This window comes from Pezoporus occidentalis, unplaced genomic scaffold (genome assembly GCF_034315485.1).
Source record: "Pezoporus occidentalis ecotype Australia unplaced genomic scaffold, CSIRO_AGI_Poc_V1 ctg23, whole genome shotgun sequence".
NCBI classification, from domain to species: Eukaryota; Metazoa; Chordata; class Aves; order Psittaciformes; family Psittacidae; genus Pezoporus; species Pezoporus occidentalis.
In genome coordinates, this window is record NW_026914180.1 from 666,033 (window position 1) to 685,970 (window position 19,938).

Sequence of the window (19,938 nt, forward strand, 5' to 3'; positions counted from 1 at the left end):
CTGGGGAGGGACAGACCCCAATAGCCTATGCTGGCAGAGAAACAATGCCCAGACCCTGCTGGTCCCAGGGCTGCCCCAGGAGACCCTCAACCCCATGGGTCAGGGATGACACCCACCTCATGAGCTGATGAGGACAAAAAGCTTCTTATTGGATGTTTAGGGGAGGAATTAAAGGAGGAGAAAAGGAGGAATCTCACTGGTCCAGCAAGGAAAAGCATGGTAAAACAGTGGGATACATGTAAATATTTTGCTGGCCTGGCCATGCTTGTCTGGCCATACCCTGCTCCAAATCAGTGCAGACTGTCCTGTCTTCTCATTAAACTCCATTTCAAACTACTGCCCTGGGTGAGGGGGCTCCCTCTTCTGTTTGCATATGTGTATGAGGGTCTGGAATCACTGGAGTCACACTGTGGGTTGGAGGCCATGTGTGTCTGTGGTGCCAGCAGCTAGAGAGACCAGAGTGTACATGTTGTCTGAGTGTGTATGTTAGTGTGTGATCACTAATGAATACAGGACAGACTAGCTGGTGGGAGGTGCCATACTGGGGTGGTCACAAGTCTGGGCCAGATATGGGAGAGACATGAGACGGCTGAGTTGGCTGCTGGAGGGACAAAGGGGTCCAAGCCAGCTACTGGAGAGACAATGAGGTCTGGGAGTCTGCTGAGAGACCTGCTTAAGCACTTATATGCATAAGGCAACTGGAGATGAGAAAATCCAAGGGCCAGCTACTAGCAGTGCAGTGTCTGAGGCCAGTTAACGGAGGTATCCATATTGTACGTATAGCTATAGGAGTCATCTCGCTCTTGGAAATCAGTTTCATGCACCAGAATGACTGCTCTTTTCCTGATTTTCTTCTCTGGTATCACATTCTCTGATTGCCGTCACTCGATGATCTCCTTTCAGATTGAAACCAATCATCCTTCAATTTTCTAAAACTATCTTAATAATTAATGCCCTGTCTTCTGCTCGTGTCCCCCACCGTGTAGTGAGAGCCTGTTCAGAAATATCACACCAGTGACACCAGGTATCACTGGATTATTTCCTAGTTGTTTTCTTGTCCTGATCCTCCAAAAACTTTGTCACAACTTGTTTGATCCAAATAGAGTTACAAACAAACATGAAATAACTCCCCACAGCCATCCATCTAAAAGTAAAATTACTGTTTCTGAACTCTCAATATCCATTTGCAATTTTTAAGGATCATTTTGAGATTTGGAGGAAGGCACAGTTTTAGAAGGAGTTAGGCAGATATTTATCTCCTGTCTGTCTAATTTCATTGCTGAAAACTAATGCTCACTGTTGACTGAATATGGGTCTTTTAAATGAGAAATTTAATATCACTATGGTTTGTTCTTTTTTCCTTTTTTTTTTTAAATGAAGCCAAACCAGTTATTATTTCACAGTGCATTACTGAGCTTTTCTGTCATATTTTTCAGTTTCTTATCATAAATTAAGCTTAACTGACTGGTGGGCAAGTCCAAATTCAATATAATGAGGCAGGATCCATTTCTTTATTACAGTGTAGGCAGACTATTGTATATGTAGTTTCGGGGTATTATTTTGGATTCAACAAAGGTTCTTAGTACTTAAGTACTTGGATTTATGATGGCAATGTATCTTTCGGTTAATGGTTTCTGGAGACTGGGACAGCAAAATGAGAGTCAAAACTGCTAGAAGGGTCATCTAAGGTTCAGGGCAACTTCTGGTAAATCGGTGTATATGACTTCTGTCTTCCTTTCTTCTGATTCCTGCTATGGAACCACTTTCCAAGGAAAGTCATGGTTGGATAGACAGCTATTGACATTTATAGTCTACATATAAGTTGAGTGTTTGGAGATCTTTAGTGAAGAAAATGTAGAAAAAATTCAGGGTTCAGGGGATGTGAGCTTTTGCTGAGACAAAAATTCATCTGCACCTGAGTACCCAATGTTTCTATTGCCTAGTTCAAACAAGACATTGACAAATTCCAGGCTTGGAAGTCAGAAGTATCAGGTATCTGCTAGGAAGAAAGGCTGCCAACTCGAAATGATGACTAACCTGGCCTGAAACATACTCAAAACTCAGCTAGATAACATTCTGGGCAACCTGACCTAACTTTGAACTTAACCCTGTTTTCAGTGGGAGGTTGTACTAGGGCCTTCAGAGGTCCTTTCCAACTTAGACTATTCTAAATTATTTTGAGTCTCTGTTCAATTTATCTTTCATATTTTATTACATTTTTTAACATTTTTGATATTTTTCTCAAGTCTCATAATGAAATGTACTGTTAAAATTTGTGCACACTGAGCTGCAAAAGTTTGAGAGAAAGTATACAATTGTCCAGGAACAATTTATTTGCTTTTCATTTTCTTTTGTAAACCTGAGAAACAATGGGAATGAAGAAGAAGGCCATAGGTCCATGTGAAATAGCAATGCTGAAGAAAAACTCCTGTAGAAAGTGAATAGAGCCAGACACTCCAGCCCTAAGTGCAGGAGCTGAAGAAAATATTTTATTCACTAGCAATGTTTCCTTACCCTTTGCACAACTACTTTGCTATATGCTTTGCCTGTCTTGTGTCAGAACTGTAGGCACATGCTGGCTTTTTCTTAAAATTCATACAGTGCTCTCAAGAAAGGCTCATGTCTCATCACAGGCGTACAAATAGCAATGAGGTAAGGAATGCCAGACTCCAGGAAGCAAGTCTCCACTATAATGAGCTTTAGATCCTCTGGTTTTGTTTCTAATGCTGTGGAAGAATCTGCTGTGGGTTTAAAGGTTTGAGAGGATTTTGTTTAAAGACTGCAGATAGGCATTTAAGGGCTTGAACCAGGTAATATTCAAGCAAACTGTTGGAATTGGTGAGTTCTGGGCTGCTTCATGACAGTAGCAGAGGTTACTGTTGTGTATGTTGGTGATGCTTTTTTAAATACAGAGGATAGTAAAAAAGGGACCAGGTTTCCTGGTCTTACTTGCTAGAAGAAAACACCCACAAAGCCTGTGAAAGCCAGTCAAGGTGCAGATGCAAAAAACTGACAATAGGTGGGGTTTTTCCTTCTTTCTTACTACTCCATTAATTGGTATTAGTGTGTTTTTCAGTCATGAGTAAAGACCTGAGGTTTTAAAGGGCTATTCTTCTTTCACTGAAGTTCAATGTTAAGTGCATTTTGCAGATGGTCTCATTAGGTAGTAAAACTAAGAGCAAAAAGATTCTGGCTTCTTAATTTGTCTATGTGACAGTGTCAGTGCTTCAGAGGAGTAACTCTGGAGTCAGCAGCTAGCTGATATATATACCTGCAAATTGAACTTTAATGAGAAAAGTGCTTTATGTCCCTAGTAGTCACCATACAGCAAGCAGTGATCTCACCTTCAATGAAAAGGACTGTGTTTCCAAGTGAGCAGCATCCCTCTGCCTATCAGCATGAAATTGTGTGTGTGAGATCGCAAGTGTTCAGCATTCAGTAACTTCCTGTTCTCATAGAGAGAGGGGCAGAAGAGACTTACGCACACAGACCTACCTGTCTTTGCTTACAGAGAAAGTATTCTATCACCATAATCTTCCAGCTGACTCTTGTCTTCAGCAGCCTCTGTTTATGGCTCAGCTCCAGAGAATACATTGTGCCTCTTGGACGTTACAGGGGTGTGCATTGAGGGCAGACAATTCCTCTCTAGCCCTGCATCAAACCAATGCGTTATGTTACCAGGTAGCCATGACTTTGGAGATTAAATGGAGATGTTCTTTGAAATGCTCTCTTGTGCATCAGAGGTGACTGACCAGATGGTTTTTACAATGTGTGGAAATCCGGAGAAAAGCAGTACAGTGTGTCAGGGAATAGGAATTGTCAAAATTCTTCATTGAGAAACTATGCTCATGGAGAGCAAAGCTGTGTGGTCTCAGAGAGACTGATGCCTTTCACTCCTGCAGCAGAGGGTAGAGTCTATCAGAGAATGAAAAATCTTTGAAGTAGAGGCTTTGGTACAGGAAATTTGAGGAAAAAGAAATAGACTGTTTCTTTTTGCTTGCTTAGAGTAAGTGCTTGATTTTCTCTGCCGGCTTTCATTGAACATTCCTGTCCCTGAAGATGGTTAATCAGGAGCAGATCTCAATATGCTGTTCAGTCTGTACCAGCCTCAGACCCTGAGCTGAATACACAAGTCAAGTAAATTGTTGGCTGCAGGGCTCAGGTGAGTGTAATGCAAACAGCTCCAAGACAACTATGCCAAAGCCAACAGCTGTCTCTGATCACCTTTTCCCACCTATAGGTCTTAGAAAAAACACATATTATTCATAAGCATGAAAGTTGCCCTTCCTAGCTTTTTCCTGAGACAGAGCACAGAAATGTCACTGTGAAAGTCTGCAGACAGAATTTTTTGTGAGTGGGTTTTATTTTCCACTCCTGAGCATGGTGTGAAAACTTAGTAGCTGCTGAGTTGAAAAATCTGATTTGTCAGGAAACTTTCCATGAGTTCATGTTGGTAGAGTAGCACAGAGACACTATCAAGTGTCCATGTGGCTTTCGTTGTGGAAATTTCAGCTAGGGTAATTACTGAGTAACCTATTTTATCAGCAGAGACCATTTGGGGAATCTAATGGCGTATCACCTCCTTGTTCCTGGCAAATGTCCCTGTCTTAAAAAGACATTAAGTGATAAGAATCAGAGAGGAACATAAATCCTGCAAAGTAGAACAGCAGGGACTTCAGCTAGGTGGATGTGATCAGTACATGGAATCCAATTATCTTCAGAACTATTAGGCTTAATTTCAATAGGGTAAAACTGGAAAAGAGAATGTACAAGAGTAGAGATTCCATCAGAATACTGAAAAACATAGTAGGGGTCCTCTTATCTGAGACAGAAACTGAGCCCAAGACATGCAAACAGAGAAAATTTTTGTTGATGGAATGTACGGTACAAGAAAATGGTCTTAATTGCAATATTCCTGCAAGAAAAGGGTAGAATCTGGAGAATGGGTTATTATTAACTCACACCTGACATGTCTTTCAGTAAAGGTTATTTACAATTGCAAAACTACAGAGACAACAGCACCAGCATAGGTTTTTAAAAGGTCTGGTATTTAAATTAGTCCAGTGGGAATGGGTTTCTTCCCATAACCTCAATTTAGAACTTGATCCATGTTCAAGTCACCTTCACAATGCAAAGTTTCTCAGACAACAGGGTTTTATTAAGATGAATGACAACTTTATTATTTTTAACTGTTTGTAAATCTGTTACTCAGAACTTGAGACAGAAAGAAAACTCAGGCGTGGAATGGGCATATGCTGCTCAAACTTGAGGAATATCTGTTTGCATTTGTACCTGCTGAGAAACAGATACAAACAGCAACCCAAGACTTCAAATGACTGCAGAAAGACTCTTTCTAGGACCTGAATTAACATGTTTTAAGTTAATTCAGGCAGCCCTGACACCATTACAAATATAACCTAAGGTAATCATGAGAAAGCAAATAATTAAATATTTAAAAAAATTTCTACACTTTTTTAATTTACTAATGTTATCAATCAGGAAAGTAGTATAGAAAAAGAATGGGTTTCACTTTGTCATCCCATATAACCAAGAGCATTTAAAAAAAAAAAGAGGTTATTTTCTCTTAGATGCATTTTCATTGTATTTTGAGGTAGTTCTGCCTGTACTTTTCCTGTAAAGATGCCACAATTCAAACACTCAAAGCATTTTGAATTCTTCTTTTTTTTATATTTATATAATAAGCCAGAAACTGGAAAAAAAACCTTTTGAACAAAGTCAGAGAAAAGAGATGACTGGAACGAGACATTAAAATAAAGTGTTGAATAAAATAGTGTTTCCTGTTCCATTGTATGCTTTGGAGTGGTATCTGTCATTGATGTTTTTTTCTGTCAGCATTTATGGATTGCAACAAAAAGTCCTGAGATTTCCAAGACCTGGCTGTGTGTCTGCTCACAGCTCTTCACAGCCATGGTCCAGCTGCAGGCAACAGGCTTCCCGGGCTCTCACTGTTTCTGTCCACTCTAATTAATCCTCTAACAACTACCTGGGAATGTTTTGTTGTTCTCCAGGACTGAGCAGTCTCTCGTCCAGGAAAATTGGCCTGGCCCAGAGAGTTGCACAGAAATAAGCAATAACTGCTCGAGTCCAAGCTTAGAGAATCTTGGTTTATTCATTTCATTTTTGTTTTACCTTTAGCAGTTTGCTCGTCACTGCCTATCTATCTGTGTAAATTTCTATAATGGTAAGGAATGGTTAGGGTTTGTCTCCTTTTTTGCAGACCAGTTTTCTTCATTATTCATTTATTTTCAATTTTTTTTTCTGCTATATGTAAGATACATGAAGATTGTCCTGTCTGGTCTCATCTAACGAGAGGCTGAACTTTTGGAGGAGCGGTTAATACAGATTTCAGTGCCCGGAGGTGAAGCATATGTGAATTCCCTACTGTTTATTTAGCCTTTTTTTATTTGGCAAGGGGAGGAACAAATAGGCTATGAAATCTCCCAGACAATTTGAAGCAAGGTTGTATGTATACTGCAGACACCATAAGGGTACCAGATTATGTCTGGAGCAGAGCTGGTTCTCAGTCAAGAACAAACCCTTTGTGGAGCACACCAGGGCACTCCCACGGTAGTGTGTACAGGGATCTTGACTCTTGGAGAGCAGCAATTACACCAGGCGTAGTAGAGTGGCTTCCACACAAGACACAAAGGGGAGAACAGCCACCAAAAGTCTGAAAGAGAACTAAGGATTAAGCAAAGTCTGAAGCCAGACATATCTGTCTAAATACATTTCTGAAGACGTTGTGCTTTGTGAGAATTGTTGACATTTGAGTGGCAGTTACATTATATATCAGGGCAAACTCAGTTTTCAGAGGAGGGATGGCAGGGATGAAGGACTGTTGTCAGAGATTCTGTCATACCTAACAGCCTAGGACAGGAAATCTGGGGTTGATTTCCTGATCTGAATGAAACACAGTGGGAATAATGAAAATGATCCACAAGCTGATGGGCAGAGAATTAGCAAAAATAAACAGGAAAGACAAAGCGGATTTATCCTGGGTTGAAATAATAATGTAACCACAAGTCTCTTTATTTCCTAGGTACATGTTCAGAAGGATGGTGTGTGGAGGGGGGAGGAAGGCTTCATAATGGAGGGTGAGTGAATTGATGGTCATGTTTACCTTTTTTGAGACTTCGGAAGGAATCCTTGTCCATGTGTACTGGAACGATGCATGTATTTAAAACTTTGTGTTCTACCTAGAATAGCTCCAAGAATTACCCATAAAAAGATTTTGACTATCACAAGTAAAAATCATTATGGGAACAGAAAACATTTTTTCACAGTGATGTGTCCAGATATTGGACCTTTCTTGCAAGGTTTAAGAGCTTAACTGGACAATGCCATGGGCAAGCTGCCATGCATAACTCCAAAATTGTTCCTGTCCTGAGCAGCCAGTTCTGACATTTGGATGTGTCTTCCAACATAATTTTTTCTATGATTTTTGCATAATATCTTATTGGTTTTGCTTTTGGGTTTTGGGGTTTTTTGTTTGTTTGTTTGGGGGTTTTTTCTTGGTTGTTTTGATTATTTTTTTTTCCTAAACAGCTGGTGATCTTTTCTGCAATTTGCATAAAAATACCAGAAGTTTCAAGGGATTTGAGTATGTATTTACTGGTGATCTTGAGACCTACGTGTAGCAGTTCATACCCTAACACTGCCTTATGCTGTCTAGCAGCCTTCCCTTTAGATAAGGCTTACCTCTGCACTTGCTTTTGGACACAGAAGATCTGAGTTAAGCTGTTGGCTTAGCCAGTGGCTTTCAGATCTTTCCCTTTAATATCCTGGATAAATTACAGGAATTTTTCTAAGTAGATCCTAAAAATCACTCAGAGACTTCAGAAAATGCCATATTCTATCCCTTCATCTGCAGCTAGAGACGGTAATAATTTTCCATGTTGCAGGAGGAATTGTGAGGATTCATGCACCTGTGTTTGCATGTCATGCAGCTTGTAGTGATAAGTGGCTTTATAAGTGTGTGGATAATTCAATTAAATCTATTCCATTTTGAGTGTAATATTACATACTCCATAAACTCAGCCATGTGGAGACACCAGCATTTAAAAATACATGTTCACTTCAGAAATACATCCAGTATTAAAAGTTGCTTTAAAGCTTGCACAGAAATTCTGTACACACAGTATATGGAAGGAATTGACATCCTTTCTAACTTCCATCAAGAGGTCACCTCTCAAAAGAAACAGAATTATCACTGGCATGGCACCAGAACTCACTCAGGAAAACTTAGTCCTCACTTAGCAGGCAGGCAGGAAAAGATGTGTTTGTTCATTAACAGCACCTCTTCAAAGCAGAGAAAAACCTGGAACCCTGAGTTTTGAGAACAAGTCACTCCAGAACAAGCTCCCATCAGTGGTGGCTTTTAAATCACACATGGAGAAAGAGAGAAACATGATGCCATTTGCTGGTGTAGGCTGGGGTAGACCTTTGAAATACTGATTTCACCAAAGGGGGTGTATAAAGACATGATAGGAATTAAAACCTCCAAACGGGTCCAAACAGTCAGCTTGAAAGATCTGCTTCATTCTGACCATGTTTGTCTGGTGGCACATTGTCAACAGTGCTGTCCAAACTGTGACTGATGGGAAGCAGCAGAAAGGCGTTTTGTTCCATCTAAAGCCATGACAATGAGAGCAGCTAAAAGGCATCAGCAATTAGAGCCCAGTGACTGTCAGGTCGATTGTGCTGTGACTCTTTGGGAATGGTTCAGCCAAGCTGACAAAGGTTTTCCTGACCAGCACAGGACCAGCACAGGACGTGACAGCACCTGACCAGTGAGAGTTGTTGCAGTCCCCAACTGCTCTGGAAACCTGCAGATCCTGCAGCTTGGCTTGCAGCCACAGTGACACTTGGGTCCTCAAGCAGAAAGGCCTCAACACATACAAACTAATCATATTAAGGACCTTTACATGGAACTGTGGCATGAGTACAGACAACTTATTAACAGCAAGGCCAAAGTCAGTCAAGGAAACTGAATGTCATTGTTGCTGTCTAACCTGGGAAACAAGCCTCTAATCTTGATGCTGGAGTGAGATGGCAGCTGTAACTGGTAGAGTAAAACAAACCACTGCAGCAACATTTGCAGAAGGCCTGGTCCTGCTCAGTGACTCCTGGGAAGGAAGGAGCAGGAACACCTGGATCATGGAGTCATTCTTGCTGATCAAAAGAGCCAGATTAAATAGTGCTATGGGTTTCAGTTCAAACTGTCTTACCAGTCATGCTCGTTCAACAGATGTGAGACCAGGCCTGGGAAGTATGCACTGGAAATCTGTGGTCATTCCACGTGAGGTGGTCTGCCAGTAAAAATGGGTCCTTTTATTAGAACACCAATGCCAAATGCAGCTGAAACTTGGTTGATCAGAAAGAGAAGATCATGCTAATGTACATTAAAACTTATGTATAAGTTCTTTCTGTTTAACATATTCTCTGTGCCAAGCAGAAAAGTCAGACTTGAAGGAAACCTAACACTGCAGCAAGGATGCCAGCATTCAGAAGGTTGTTAAGGAATGTCTCTTTTCTTCCTTTCACATGCAGCAGTTCGCTAAACACCAGTACTAGAGATGGAGTGTGGGGTGTGATGAGATTCATTAGCTTCATCCCCATCTGTAGCCTTGCTGTCAGCACAGGATCACCCCCTTCAGCAACATCACAGTCTGCCAGATATCCTTGATGGAGGAGTATGAAATGAACTTGAAATACTGTAACACTGTGGCTTGCAGCAAAAAAAAATATAAAAAATAGGAGAGATCTCACTGAAATTGAGACGTGGAGATATGGGAGTCAAACTCATCTCAGCACTGGCAATGGAGATAACAAAGGGCAACAACCACAGACTGCATCTTGAGCATTCTGGGCTGGATACTGAGTATGACATTTCCATTATCAGGGAAGGGTAGCGGTGGAATAGGTTGCCCAAAGAAGTTGTGAGATATCCACCCTTGACTCATCACCCAAGACTCGTCTTAGACAAAATCACATCTGAGTTGATCTAGTGTTTTTTAGTAATCCTTCTTCAAGCACGAGGTTAGACTGGAGGCAGTGGAGGCTTCTTGAAACCAAGGAGAGACTTAAGGCAACAGATGATCATGAAATGTTACAATTTTCTCTGACCATAGTTACGTCTTCACTCTACAGTTATAAAATCAGAGAATCATAAATCACAGAATGGTGTGGGTTGGAAGGGACCTTAAAACTCATCCAGTTCCAACCTCCTGCCACAGGCAGGGACACCTTCCACTAGACCAGGTTGCTCAAAGGCCCATCCAACCTGGTCTTGAACACTGCCAGGGATGGGACAGCCGCAGCTTCTCTGGGCAACCTGTGCCAGTGCTTAACCACCCTCACAGGAAAGAACTTCTTCCTAAAACCTAATCTAAATCTCCTGCCAGTTTAAATCTATCCCCTATCACTATCTGCCCTTGTAAAAAGTCCTTCTCCAGCTTTCTTGTAGTCCAGTTTAGGTATTAGAAGGCTGCTCTATGTTCTCCCCAGAGCCTTCTCTTCTCCAGGCTTAATAAACCCAGCTCTCTCAGCCTGTCTCCATAGCAGAGGTTCTGCAGACCTCAAAGCATCTCCATAGCCTCCTCTCAACTTGCTCCAACAGCTCCATGCCCTTCTTATGTTGGGGGCCCAGAGCTGGATGCAGAACTTCAGGTGGGGGTCTCATGAGAGCAGAGAAGATGTGGAGAACGCCCTCCCTCATCCTGCTGGTCATGCTGTTGGTGATGCAGCCCAGGAGCACACACTGCTGTGTCATGATGAGCTTCTCATCAAGCAACACCCCCAAGTCCTTCTTCTGACACTAAGATAACAGCCCACATAGCTGTTGCTATGACTATTTTTTTTATCTTCAGTACACCCTTAGTCATTAATTATTGGGGAGGGATGTTATTTTTTTTCTGGAGAAAGGCTATATGTGTTCTTCAGTTGGTGTGATTTTGGACAAGAAAAATCAGCTGCAAATGTGTTCATTTATCTTGCTGGCTAGCACTTCTGTTGTCTTTCCCTCCACACAGCTTGTATAGAGGTGTGAGTCTTGTTGAAGAGAATACATAACACATCATCTTTGTTCATATTCCTTTCTGATAACTACCCTAAAGACTTAAAAATGCATTCAAGTTTCCAAGGCCTAATATGTTATCAAAACTGGTGAGATGTTTGTGCATTTGTTCTTATCCCAGGGCAAACAGCAGGCAATATATAAATTATTCCAGATTCCCTCCATTGACAGCTGTGCACCTAAATAAATTACTTCCTACTTTCTGCGGGCTCTAAGTATGCACCATTACCACACAGCTAAAACGGGAAAGGTTGTAGATATCTACAGATAAGCACATTACCTGGTGCTTTATTTGTCAAGGCAAAGAAATAGGAAATTTTAGGGCACAAGTCACCTTTTATGTTTTAAAAGTCTGGTTAGGGTAAGATGAAAAATACCCAGAAAGCACCTATTCCTTCCCATTATCTACACAGAGAATATAGGCAAAAGCTCAAATGTGGCACTGTGGTCATCATTTGGTATCTGGCCTTGTGAATCCCACTCACTGTCACTTTTTAAGTCAGCTCTATTGTGTGTCTGACATCTGAACTTAGAATTGTCTGTCAGTAAAGAATCACTATTATTTACAGGATATTTGTAGAGTTTTTCAGGAATTCATGTTGGTCCTGATGCTGATGAATATTTCCTACTTTATTCTGGGTATAGATAAATCAATGTCAGACAATAAAGAAAGATGAAGACAAGACAACAGTGCCCAGACTTGTCCTTTTGATGCGTCTTACAGAAAATCATCTTCTTTTCCATCCCCAAGCTTCCACTCTAGAACCAAATCTCAGGCACATCAGCCGTGTACCACAGCTCTATCCATCTGAGGTGGGGACATGGAGAGGATATTTGGCTCAGTTCCTTCAGCCTTTCAGAAGTGTATCCCATGAATGTAGTCCAAGCAAAGAACGACCCTTTCTAGTGGAGAATGGAGTGCAGGCTGTCTTCCCGGATGGGAACAGCCAGTACCTGGTCTAGTAGTCCTGGTTTCTTGGCAGGGTTGTAACAAGAAACAATTTCATATCATGGGCAGAAAATGTATTTTGGGTTTTCTTCTCCAGTCTTCTGCTCCAGGAAAGATCATTGTCAATTCAGTATCCCATTAAACTGTTTCTTTGGTAATAAATGTTGACAGTTAAATTTTAACACCCAAAATATATTGTCTTCTCTCTATCATCTAGTTGAGGGACCCTCTTCCTTAGTCCATTCTCTTGCCTGCTGTTCACAAACTTTGGAAAAAGTTGAGATTTATGTCAGTTCCTGTGCCTGCCCTAGTACCATTAACAAATTGAAATCTTCAAAAGGATCTTGCTGATCATTCTGCCAGTGAGCAGAGAAATCTCTCAATGCCTTTTAGCAGGCAATGGGTTTGTTTTCAGTCCAGATCTAGTTATTTTTGCCAAGTGGAACTGATTTAAATACTGGCCATAGTGACAGTTGTGTACATAAGGAAAAATAAGCTGTGGTGAGGCCTTGTTTGAAGCATGGAGTGCCTGGAAGTGGGAAACCTAGCTTTCACTAAGTCTGTGGCAAGTTTTCCTTGTGAGATAAATTGGAATTTGATTGACCTTAACCTGAACAATCTGAGTTCCTGACCTGAAATATTTCCTATAGTCTGTCTCTTAGGGAAGATGCCAGGTAATAAATTATTTCTTGCTCCTGTAACTAGACCCTACAAGAAAGTGGTGAAGTAACGCATTGTAGCTGTGAAAAAGGAGGGGCTAATTGGACAGTCCAATGTCAAAGAGAAAGATTAAATCGTTTGCTGTGCTTGTGGGAACAAAACAATTTAGGTTAGTAGTGAAGTGTATTTGCAGAGTATATTTGAAATTTGTAAACAGAATTATTCCCTGAGGAAATGCAATTCTCATAGCTCTGTTCCCTATGAGAGGAACCAAAATGCACAGCAGCTACACAACACATCCTGAAGTTTGAATCCTTATGTTCAATCCTATGTAACAAATGCTTGTAAAGAAATTACAGACCAAGAATCACTCACAGATGTGATTTGACAAATATATTCTTCCTCTGGACTGTTGCGAAAAGCAAACATGGTAGGAATATCAGGATAAGAAAAGGCTTATTTAAAACCAGGAGAAAATATTTGCTGAACATCTCTTGAATATTCATAGTTTAAATGACTGAAAAGAAAAAGGATTCATGTTCAGTCTTGTTTTGCTGTTTAGAGATTCTTCGTGTTAACAAATCTACTGTGTCTATCTAATGTATCCATCTACAGCCCATGGTAGGGGATGGAACTAGATGATCTTTAAGGTCCCTTCCAACTCAAACCATTCTATAATTCATTCTATGTTTTTTTGGTATGCCTTAAAATAGTCTGATCTACATTAAAGACAGTCACATCCATAGCTGTATGCACCCTGAAATAAAGCAGTTCTAACCTTTGGCTAATGCATCATTCCTACAAGGGAATAAAGGTTTTCTCAGCATAGCAGTCTCAACTTTTTCACTATTCCTGCAGCACTTCACAATTTAGGCTTGTCAACTATTGATACTCAGGCAGAAAGATACTACTGTTGTGGGTGGGTGTGGAATTTGAACCAGCTGTCTCCCACACCCACTTTTTAAGATGATGAACAGGGAAGAAAACAACCCTGAGAGGGATGGAGAACCTACAGATCTGTACAATCACTCCCGCTCAGCGTGAGTTGGAGCATGTGAGGCGGACTGTCTCTGCAGCTCTGCACCTGGTGAATGAGTACACAGGGTGCTGAGCTGCATTGATATGGGGGCCTCATTGTAAGCCTTGTTGTCAGATGTCAGTACTGGGTTATGGAGGATAGTTATAAGTTTTCTTATCTTTGAGCACTGACAGAAACACTGCAATTTGATAAACATAAAATCCCCCAGATTTAAACACTAGATTATATCCTTTCACATTATAGGCCACTGGGTGCTCACACAGTAGTTAGATGACCAGGAACTGTAACTTCTCTTTGATTAGATTTTTTTTCATATGTGCTCTTGTGTATGTTTGTTATGGCTGAGTAAATCCTTTTGGGTTCTTTGGTAGATCCCAGTACCCTGGCATAACACCACATACCTCTCTGCACTAGTGCCATCCCAAATACCGTCACCCTCCTGAATACATATTACTGTCTTCATCCTGGATATCACGGTGTCCCAGAAGTTTTGTTAACCTGTCAATAGAAAGTTCAGTGAGGAGACAGTGATGGATTGTGTATGTAAATTACCTCTTGACTGCAGGAAACAAGCGATTTATGATACATTTACATATCTATTTGCAGAACTCTGGTTTGTGCTGCAGCTTTGCTAATGCTTACATATGGGACCAAATCTTATCAGAGCCCTTCTCATTTGTTAACTAACACCAGCAAATAAATTAGATTGAGAAAGGACCTACAGAAGAGACTATAATGATAAGGCCAATGGGATCCTAAGAAGGTTTGATCAAGAAATTCCTGGCAATTCCCTCCCTCCCCCCTCCGCCTTTCAAAGCTGTCAGCTTTTAATGGAAATGAGCATAGCATTTCAACAGAGATGTCATGTCTGGTCAAGGAAGGGTATGACTTAAGGAGCAGTAGTTCACTGTTTATTCCAGAAGTTTTGGGACTGCAATTCAGATCTGTCTCCTAGCAGATTTAGACCAAAAACTTGCAGTCAGACTCCTGTCTTACTGTGAGGTGCTGGTGCCGAGCGTGAGATTTAGTCTTTAGTGAGCTCCTTTAGTGACCACCTAAGAGCTCTTTAATACAAATGGTTTTCTCCAATCCATTCACTGTCCTCTAGACACTCTCTGCTTCAGCTTCCTGTTTGTTTTCAACCACCCAGTTTTCATGTTAGCTGAATACAAAAATAAAACAATTATCAGAAATAAACGAACACCTGTACCATTGCCCAGGAGAGAGCATTGTGTGGGGATGTGTGTGCCTGAACAGGCTTGTAGTACTAGAGAAATGACAAGTCTTCTCCCAGTCAGTCACAGTTCTTAAAAATATGAAGACTCAATACACAGAAAACAACATCCTAGTTACATACACAGATTCCCACTATAAGAAAGCTCTCTGGGACGAAGCAGAATCAGACTGCCACAGGCAGCTGCATATGAACTAGCTGCCTTTGTCAACATTATCACTCTAGGACCCTGTCAGTACCCAAGGGAGAAATTTGTCAGAAGACATGCTGCAATAATACTGCATGAATAATGGTCAGGTTTCATTACCAGTTACTCTGGAGGTTCCAGCAAGGCCAAGAATTGTCAGCCCTGTAAACTGAATAGCATTTCTGCCTTTATGAATGTGAGGAAAACCACATCAGGAGGGAACCTGCATCTGCTCATGGGAGCTGTGCAGTGAGCAAGCATCTACTGTCCACAAAAGCTTGCAGGGCAGGGGAAGGATTTGCTACACCAGAGCAAAATCCCATGTCTGTTGTCAAGAGCTTGTAGCCACTGCTATTTCAAATCCTTCACCCAGAACAGCTCAGCACTCATGGGATTCCTTTCAGTAGTTGCTATTTATCCTATGGATGCTACAGCAAGTGTGGAGGCCACCAATAAAACATCACTCTACTCACAATCTCTGGGGTCTTTGTAACCCAGTACTGTCGTGGAGAGAGGAATTACCCACAGCTGCCAGAACAGGTATATATTTTCCCCCTGCTGATGTCCATAGCATTGTTACTAACTGTAAGAAGGGTTGGAACAGTTTATTTTCAATGAATATTGCGAAACAATCCTGACAAAAGAAGCTCCACATGATTAGTGTTAGCCAAGTAAACAGAGCTGACAGACAAGAACTGACACAGAACATCACAGAATAAAACCTCTCCCACTTTGGCAGGCTCCAGTAGCTTGGAGGACAAAACAACTGCTTGTTCTTCAATTAAGCCTAGCTCTTAGGAGCATAAAGGCTCATTGCCCTGAAGAAACCATTTACTGATAATTGCTCCTTTCAGATTTGTAAACATGGTTCTTCCCAGTACAAAGATAACTCATCTGAAGAGTTGCACGCTTTCAAGGAGGACATAGAAACCTAACACAACCTGTTCAAACAAGCTCATTCTTCAATGTCATGTATTGTATTCTGGCAGTGAAAAGCCTGTGAGCAGGCTAGAGAGCATGGGCTACTTCCTGAAGTGTTTTGATAGCAATTTCAGGGAGGGGGGAGAGGTAGGAAGGGAAAGGAATAACTGTTGGACCAGGGCAATTTGCAAACAGAAAAGGAGAATAAATTACTCATTTAAGGGTATTTGTTCATTCTTGATGCATGTGTTATAATTCCCTTTGTGTTCTCTTTCCCTGAATTGCCCTGATCAGGTTATGGTTGACCTTCTTTATCTTTTTAAACAAGGCATTGACTTTGTTTCTATTTTTATTGAACTATATAATCTCTTTATGGACTTGGTGACATTAATATCCTCAGGGGAATGTCTCGATTCCAAGTTGGTGAGCTGTTTTTCTTTCCTTTTCCCACTATACACAGCAATGGCATTACTACTGGCAATTAATTCAATAATCCACTGGATTGAGAAGCACCTTTCCAGGAATCTTCATGAAGTGACTTGTGAAAACATCAGGCTTGATTAGATTTTTAAACTGATCATTCCAAAATGATAGTAAGATTTGTGGTTCAACAAGTATAAATAAATATGCAGATTTAATCTGCTTTAATCTACAGCCAAAGAATTTTTATGAAATTGTGAAAGAAACTAGAGAGGTATCACATGGGTTATAATACATAGAATTTGGAAGATTATTTAGTTACAAAGATCAGTCTACTGATACACAGCGAAATTTAGTGACAACGGGATAGATGCAAGGTTGGGACAAGTGCAGGGACATTGAGATTATTCAAACTTCCCACAGCCGGAAGTACCAGTTGCTGACCAGTAGAAAATGCTAAAAGAATGTAGGAGTAAATACATCAGAAACTCTTGAGTTAAGCACTTGGGTTCAGAACACAGCGGATCCCTGGGGACAGATGTCCGAATCTACTATGGCAAGGGAAGGCAGGAGAGTATTTCCTTGGATTGTTTCTAGGATTTGCATTTAGTTGAGGGGAAAAAAAATCCATTGACTTCAAGGTCCCTCAAGATTTCCACCCCAAGCGCTGCACAGTGGTTTGCTTGTAAGGTAATTTAAGCAGCATCTGGGGCAGAGCTGCAAGCCTGAACCATCCTGACAGCTCCCTGTTTTCCTTCATTTTCTCAGAGAACTCATCACTTGTCTCTGAGCTCTTTCCTGATGTTCAGATGAAAACATCCTGACTTTACTCCTGGTGAAGCCAATGCAAAAGTCTGACCTTAAGTGCTGCATCCTTATCTGCTTTATTTTCTCCTACACTGAGAAATCAATGCATGCCAGGAACAGTTTCTGGAGTATAATGTTCTCTCTTGTCAGTGAACAATTTGCTGCTGGGCACAGCTGAGGCCTAAGCCAACCAGCATCTCCTGTACAGGTCAGGAATTAACAGGTCAGCATCTGTTTCCAACAGGCTTTCTGGTTACAGGCCCCTTGTTCAATACAATAGACATGGAATGACCTAAGCTGGTTGTTCCCCACGGCCAGGGAATGCATTTAACTTATGGGTACAAATGCCTGCTTAGACTCCATCGTACTGATGCAATGCAGTTTTGAAACCATGACCATAGGTATCCCAAAACAAAAGGCATCAGATAAGTGGCAGAGAGCTGCTTGCTTACCTGCCATGTCACACACAATTAACCAAAAACATTGTTTAGCACTCCCTGGAGGTCATTGCACACAATCATTGATTTATTGATAATGTGTTAGACAAACTGCTTTTGAGCACCTGCATGATTACAGTAGTCATGTATATTTAATCCTTCTCTTTTCCACAGATTTTCTGTCCAAGTGACCTCCATTTTCTTCATAGTTTTATTTTATGCTGCTGTTCTTCACCACAGTTGTGAAACACCCTCTGTTTAAAATCAACAGGAATGGTAAAATCTGAATTTGACTCGTATTGGAAAGTAATTATGATGCCTGGTTCTGCTGTTGCACAGACTGGTTTATTATCTTCAGCTTCCCCTACTTAGAACTTACCTTGAGTTACTCCCAGGCAAAGGAAAACAAACTTAGGCTCTTTAAAGCAGTCTTCCTAAAAATAAATTGACCAAAGCCCTCACCATGAGGGTCCTGCAGCAGCTGGGATTTCAGTGAAGAATTTGAAAGTCTGGCTCCACCTTCAGGGTCAAAAGCCTCAAGCTGACACAATAGGGAAATGCAACTGAGTATCCTATGGCAGTGAGTATCCTATGGCAGGAACAGCCAGGCAGTGTTCCCAAACACACACTGCTATTTTTAAAGGAGTTGTCTTATGAAGCGTATGACTTAGTGCTGCTGTTTTAAATAGGAAGTATGCATGCGTGTTCTGTTAGCTGGGTAAGCAAAGAGACTACCTTAATTACTGTATTTGTGAGTGTTTCAAATGGAGAGACGGTGCAGTGGACAAGAGTACATCAGGCTAGAAAAGGTTGTGGGGCTAGAATAGCAGCATTAAGTTAATGCATGAATATCCTGGATGGAAAAATGCCCCTAAGTCTCCTTAAATTTTCATGGCTATTATATTTCCATTACAAACTCCAAAAACCTGATCAAATAAGCTTTCTGACTCTCCTTGGCTGGCACACTATAGAAAGACGTCAGTGATTTGTTACATAAATTCTTTGATAACTCTGTGCTACCTACCAATATGGAAGAGCACATTAATTTCATGACACTCCACAATTCAGTGCTTCCAACTCACACCCTTCACTTAAGTTCCTATATCCTATACATCCTATAATTATCCTAGAAGTTCATACTTCACTTATTTCTCCAGCTTCCACAGTGGAGCTATTGGAAAGGCACTTCACAAAGAAAACCCAGTGAGCCCCCCAGATTTTTTCTGCCCTGACTAATTATGAAGAGTCCTAAATACTTGATGCAAAGGAACCAGATAATCCCAGTGAATATAGGAAAAGACTTGTAAATAAGCATCTATGTTCATAACCTCCCTTTTGGAGGACTTCTTATGATTTCTAAAAGTTTATCATTGACAACACCGATTTTAAAAATCACTTCTGATCTGAATACTCACCAGAAACTGCCCAGAAGCAAGTCAGATGGGAATGTGCTAAAGCACAGTGATGGCTTAGCTTGCTCTTTCTAACAGTAATAGTTCTTGGATAACTTTTCTTCAGATCTTAGTAATTACAGACAAGATTAGCTAATCCTAATAATTCAGGCTTAGCAATGGGGTTTGTTTGTTTAAAAAAAGGTCTTCCCAAAGCTCTTCAGCAATGAATGTAAACCCTGATTTATGATGCACAATGGAAGAAGAAGGAAAAAACCCAGCCTATCTTTTCTTTTCTTGGAGCTGATTCGTTACCTTATGGGTATTTAGTAACCTCCACTGTGACCAGTATTTCAGAAGTGTAATAGTTATATATATATAAGCAGAAATCACTATTCCATACGGCGGCAGCAGCAACGATGCTTCATGCTCACTCACTTTTCACTTCTATCTTTTTGCTCCCTTAGTGAGCTGTTATAATTCTTCTTGAGCCAAGCTGCTAGCCAGATCATTAAATCAATTGGGGTGAGAAAAAAAAAGCACTAAACACAGGTAAACTCTTTCACTGACTATTTCTATTACTTTGCACTTTCAAAAATGACACCTAAAAGCTCCTCAGGTTCACTGTCTTTCAGGAGGATGATATGTCTCTTTTGACTATAAACTCGAAATGTTTTGGGATTTAATCTGGAAAATTCTATTGCTGTCATTCAAGATGATTTGGCAAACATTCTTCAGCTCCATCATCAGCTCAGCCTTTGAAGGGAAAAACCCATGAAGTTAGAGACCATAAACTGT

The 19,938-nt window shown here is 40.8% G+C and overlaps 1 long non-coding RNA gene across 2 annotated transcripts; it reads right to left on the reverse strand.

The window, feature by feature from the left end:
* Positions 1-1,489: 1,489 nt before the first annotated feature.
* Positions 1,490-18,388, reverse strand: LOC134165020 (uncharacterized). Of its 2 annotated transcripts, none has more exons than XR_009965327.1 (4): positions 18,212-18,388; positions 14,145-14,241; positions 3,496-3,651; positions 1,490-1,751 (listed from the first exon to the last, which is right to left on the reverse strand). It is a non-coding gene; the product is annotated as an uncharacterized LOC134165020 (long non-coding RNA). The 2 variants fall into 2 exon arrangements; XR_009965326.1 differs by having other exon boundaries at positions 1,490-1,748; positions 18,212-18,386.
* Between the last annotated feature and the right edge of the window lie 1,550 nt (positions 18,389-19,938).